The 5,801-nt window shown below is 42.2% G+C and overlaps 1 long non-coding RNA gene across 1 annotated transcript; it reads right to left on the bottom strand.

Moving 5' to 3' along the window:
* Positions 1-558: 558 nt before the first annotated feature.
* On the bottom strand, positions 559-3,453 carry LOC127910334 (uncharacterized). The gene is made up of 3 exons (XR_008074416.1): positions 3,359-3,453; positions 2,001-2,131; positions 559-969 (listed from the first exon to the last, which is right to left on the bottom strand). It is a non-coding gene; the product is annotated as an uncharacterized LOC127910334 (long non-coding RNA).
* Between the last annotated feature and the right edge of the window lie 2,348 nt (positions 3,454-5,801).

Consider the following 5,801-nt stretch of genomic DNA (forward strand, 5'->3'; position numbering starts at 1 on the left):
GCCAATAATTTTGGACCTGACAGTAACTGAAGTGCCAAAAGTTTTGTTAAGCATTCCCACAGATTACGTTTTGGTTTTCTTAACAGGCAGTAACTGAGTCAGCTCTTGTTGTCCATGTGACTTGTGTTAGACAGAACACAGCATGCTAGCGTGTCATGCAGCCCAACACCAGCACACAGGGAAATCTGTCCCTATATTTAGCCAGTGATGGGTGATACTGTTACATATCAAACTATAGGATCCTTCTGACTCTGCAGATTGCAGCTGGCTCTAAGGGGACTAGGGGAGAGGGGCGAACAAAGGCCGGAGCAGGTTGTGGTCAGTCATTAGGACTATCTGCGTTCAACCAGAGCTATCTATGACTAAAACTAAAATCCTCTCAGAACAACTCGTAAACCCTTGCTATGCCCTGTCAATGGAAAACCCAAACATAAACCAACTGCTTAGGTGTTTCTTTAATACATTTGTTTCAAAAACATGACATTCTGTTGGTAATGTGCATATATTGTCATTATGTGTTTTTTCTCCTATGTGCCTGTTTGTGTGTGTGTGTGTGTGTGTGTGTGTGTGTGTGTGTGTGTGTGTGTGTGTGTGTGTGTGTGTGTGTGTGTGTGTGTGTGTGTGTGTGTGTGTGTGTGTGTGTGTGTGTGTGTGTGTGTGTGTGTGTGTGTGTGGGTGCGTGTGCACATGGTGTTGTATGAGGTTTGTGCTGTAGGTATCATAGGATACAGAGGCCAGTGTTCCATACAGAGTCATTCAAAGGATAGTCTTGCTTCTTAAGTTCTTCTCCCAGATGGAAGGTATAGCAGAGTGTGGAGAGCATGTGATTGGGTGGAGTCCCATTCTTTGTGGGTGAAGATTACTGCCAAATCTGGCGCTGTAGAACCTTCGTTCTAGTCCACTCAGAGAGGTGTCTGGGTCTTTGATCTTAGTTTAGCTTTCTCCAGCGTAATTCTGCTAAAAGTTATACTAGAATAGAGAAAAATACAGACACACAGTACTTTATGTATGTTAGACCATTCAAACAGTTTTTGTTTTCTTTTAAATACTTGGAGCTTTTGATTGAGGCTGCCTGAAGTACCAGATGGGTGGGGTTTGCTATTGGTTATGGACAGTTTATTAGGTACACCACCCTGTTCATGAAAACGGATCGTTCCTACAGAAAGTGAATCATCACGTGGCAGTGGCTTGCTATATGAAGCATGCAGACAGGCATTAAGGCATTCAGTTACTGTTCGATTGAATGTTAGAATGGGAAAAGTGAGTGACCTAAGCAACTTTGAGCGTGGTATGGTCGTCAGTGCCAGGCGCACCAGATCCAGTACCTCAGAAACAGCCAGTCTCCTGGGCTTTTCCCTCACAACTGACTAGGGTTTACCAAGAATGGAGCGACAAACAAAAAACATCCAGTCAGTGGCTGACCTGTGGGAGAAAACAGATTGTTGACAAGAGAGGTCGAAGGAGAATAGCAAGAATCGTGCACGCTAACAGGCGGGCCACAAAGAGAAAATAACTGCGCAGTAGAACAGTGGTTTGTAGAATGGCATCTTGTCTATTTTTGTCACGGATGGGCTATTGCAGAAGATGACAACACCGGCTTCCACTCCTATCAGCTAAAAACAAGAAGAAGCGGCTCCAATGGGTAAGCAGTTTTTATTTTACCAACACAGGACAATTGAGGAGTTGAAAAACATTGCCTGGTCCGAAGAATCCCAGTTTCTGTTGTGTCATGCTAATGACAGAGTCAGGATTTAGTGTCAACGGTACAAGCTGGTGGCGGTTCTATACCCCCGTCCAATCTACAGCAACTGTGTGATGTCATCGTGTCAGCATGGACCAACTTCCCTGTGGAAAGTTTCTGACTTGTAGGATCCATGTCCTGAAAAATTCAGGGGTCCAACCCGGTACTAGATGGGTGTACCTAAAAAACTGGCCGGTGAGTGTAAGTCTATGATGTAACCCCTGGTGTGATACCTTAGGGGAGGAGCTGCTGCGTTTACCGTGGTGAAGTTATGAGGAATATGGCGATGATGAGGAGGCTGACGACAATGGAGGTGATGGCCATGTGGAGAGCATTCCGACCCAGCCACCACGAGACGGCATAGTCGCCCAAGTCATAACTGTTCCTGGACTGCATGGAGACAAGGGGAAAAACATGGACTATGATATGCTGCTTTACCATGATCATTTACACTGAACAAAAATATAAACACAACATGTAAAGTGTTGGTCCCATGTTTCATGAGCTGAAATAAAAGATCCCATAAATTTTCCATAAGCACAAAAAGCTTACTTCTCTCAAATGTTCTGCACAAATTTGTGAGCATTTCTCCTTTGCCAAGATAATCCAGCCACCTGACAGCTGTAGCATATCAAGAAGCTGATTAAACAGCATGATCATTACACAGGTGCACCAATAAAAGGCCCCTCTAAAATGTGCAGTTTTGTGACACAACACAATGCCACAGATGTCTCAAGTTTTGAGAGAGTGTACAATTGGCATGCTGACTGCAGGAATGTCCACCAGTGCTGTTGCCAGAGAATTTCATGTTCATTTCTCTGCCATAAGCCGCCTCCAATGTCATTTCAGAGAATTTGGCAGTGCGTCCAACCGGCCTCACAACCACAGATCCTGTATATGGTGTCATGTGGGTGAGCAGTTTGCTGATGTCAACGTTGTGAACAGAGCACCCTGTGGTGGCAGTGGGGTTATGGTATGAGCAGGCATAAACTACGGACAACAAAAACAACTGAATTGTATCAATGGCAATTTGAATGCACAGAGATATTGTGACGAGATCCTGAGGCCCATTCATCCGCCGACATCACCTCATGTTTCTGCGTGATAATGCATGTCCCTATGTTGCAAAGATCTGCACACAATTCCTGGAAGTTGAAAATGCCCCAGTTCTTCCCATGCCCTGCATACATGTCACCCATTGAGCATGTTTGGGATGCTCTGGATCTACATGTACAACAGCGTCTTCCACAATATCCAGCAACTTCGCACAGCCATTGAAGAGGAGTGGGAGAGCATTCCACAGGATACAATCAACGGCCTGCTAATCAACTCTATGCTAAGGAGATGTGTTGTGCTGCATGAGGCAAATGATGGTCACACCAGATACTGACTGGTTTTCTGACCTTCTTAAAGAAAGAGGCATCTGTGACCAGCAGATGCACATATGTATTCCCAGTCATGTGAAATCCATAGATTAGGGCCTAATTCATTTACTCAATTGACTTATTATCTTATATGAACTGTAACTCAGTAAAATCTTTGAAATTGTTGCATGTTGTGTTTATATTTTTGTTCAGTATATAAGAGAAATACTGTATGTTCATGGCTCATACCTACCTCATACTGAAGTATACCTGACACGTTCTGACCTTAGTTCCTTTGTTTTGTCTTTGTTTTAGTATGGTCAGGGCGTGAGTTGGGGTGGGCAGTCTATGTTTGTTTTTCTATGTTGGTTTTTTGAGTTTGGCCTGATATGGTTCTCAATCAGAGGCAGGTGTCTTTAGTTGTCTCTGATTGAGAATCATACTTAGGTAGCCTTTTTCCACCTGTGTTTGGTGAGTGTTTATTTTCTGTTTTGTGTGTCATCACTAGACATGACTGTTTCGTTTGTTCGTTCTTCCTGGTTGTTATTTTGTTTAGTGTTCAGTTTTGATTATATTAAAAATAATGAACACCTACCACGCTGCACCTTGGTCCTCACCTTCTTCCACCGACGACGGCCGTTACAATACCTGTACTTGTTAAATTATTTGGAGTAAAAAAAACTGTAAAATTTAAATGTGATCTTCACATGTGAATGAGGTACTGTACAATATACATAAAACCACGCATGGGTTCAAATAGTATCCATTTGCTTTAAAATATTTTGAGTGTTTGATTGAGCCTGGCTGGAGTGCCAGATGGGTGGGATCTGCACTTTTAACTATTCCATTGATTAAATTGCACCAGGCAAGCTCAATCAATTGCCTCTAAAAAATACTATATGAACACAGGTCTGCATAACATTGTGTGATTGTGTGTCTGAGTGAGAGGGAGAAGAGAGGGGTGGGAGAGAAAGTAAGGGAGTCCAAACTCTTGGATAGGAAAGTGTGTCAGTGACGTGTATGTCAGAGGGCAATTAGATTAAACCATGCCCTGTCACACACACCTGTTCCTCTCATCAGACATGTGTGGCTCTTTTCCTCAAACACACACAGAAAGACACACACACACACACACCATGTATACACAAAAGGCCACAAGCAGATTCTCAAATACACACCAGATTACTTGTAGACTCTTTCCCATGTTACTAACACCATTGCTCTTTCTTGGTCACACACAGACATACAATGACTTCAGAAAGTAATTAATAACTTCACCATGCTCAAAGGGATATTTAATATCTGCTTTTTTATTTTTTACCCATCTACCAATAAGTGCCCTTCTTTGCGAGACATTGGCCTTGTGGTTGAATCTGTGTTTGAAATTCACTGCTCGACTGAGGGACCTTACAGATAATTGTATGTGTGGCGTACAGAGATGAGATAGTCGTTCTAAAATCATGTTAAACACTATTATTGCACACAAAGTGATGAGTCCATGCAACTTATTATGTGACTTGTTAAGCAAGCTTTTACTCCTGAATTTATTTAGGCTCGCCATAAAATTATCAAGACAATTCAGCGTTTCATTTGTAAAAATCTAAAAACATAATTCCACTTTGACATTATGGGGTATGGTATGTTGGCCAGTGACACAAAATCTACATTTATTCATTTTAAATTATGGATGTAACACAACAAAAAGTGGGAAAAGTTAAGGAGTAGGAATGCTTTCTGAAGGCACTGTATGACACACACACACACACACACATCGTGGGGAAGTTGGGCTAGAGATCCTAGTGTGATCAGCCAGCTCTCAACTCTGTATCTTATGTACTGACATGTAACGTTAGCTTAAGACCATGTGAGAATAGCAGAGTAGCACTTTGTCCTGCCAAGCATTTTAGCTGGTACACCAGATCTCAATGTTTACTGCGTGTTGCTGGAATCCCAGAGAAACAACATGGAAGCGGATTGTTAACCAGATCAATATTGCATTCAAAATCATGGGGAAATGTCTAGAGCAGAGCAGCCTTCTGCAATAAGGTGCGCTCTCCTCCACTTTCCCCATGATTTTGAATAACTGCTAACAGAGACTATATTTCTACAAGCATTGCTACATTTTCCCAAAAAAATAGACAGATTATTATGGACGTTTCCAATAAAATGAAAAACGGAAGTAAAAAAACTAGTTAAACTTAAAAATAAAAAAAAATACTACAGCAACACAACATGAAAATAGGATTATTCGTATAATTGCAAATATTGTGAAATACAATAGCCCATATGTTTACAATGTATTCATCATGCAATATATTACACTCTACATAGGCTTTTCCTTTAATGGAAATTTACCTGATGTTGGCCTGGCTTCATCAATAAGTGCATCGATGACGTCACACAGTGACCATATGTACATACCCCAACCAGAAGCCATGGGTTACAGGCAACATCCTCACTGAGCTAAAGGGTAGAGCTGTGCCCTCAGACTAACCATCAAACAGGGAAAGCGTCAATACAGGACTAAGATTGAATTGTACTACGCCGGATCTGACGCTCGTCGGATGTGGCAGGGCTTGCAAACTATTACAGACTACAAAGGGAAGCACATCCGCGAGCTTCCCAGTGACACGAGCCTACCAGACGAGATAAATCACTTCTATGCTCGCTTCGAGGCAAGCAACACTGAAGCATGC

This window comes from Oncorhynchus keta, chromosome 21, assembly GCF_023373465.1.
Source record: "Oncorhynchus keta strain PuntledgeMale-10-30-2019 chromosome 21, Oket_V2, whole genome shotgun sequence".
In the NCBI taxonomy this organism is placed as follows: Eukaryota; Metazoa; Chordata; class Actinopteri; order Salmoniformes; family Salmonidae; genus Oncorhynchus; species Oncorhynchus keta.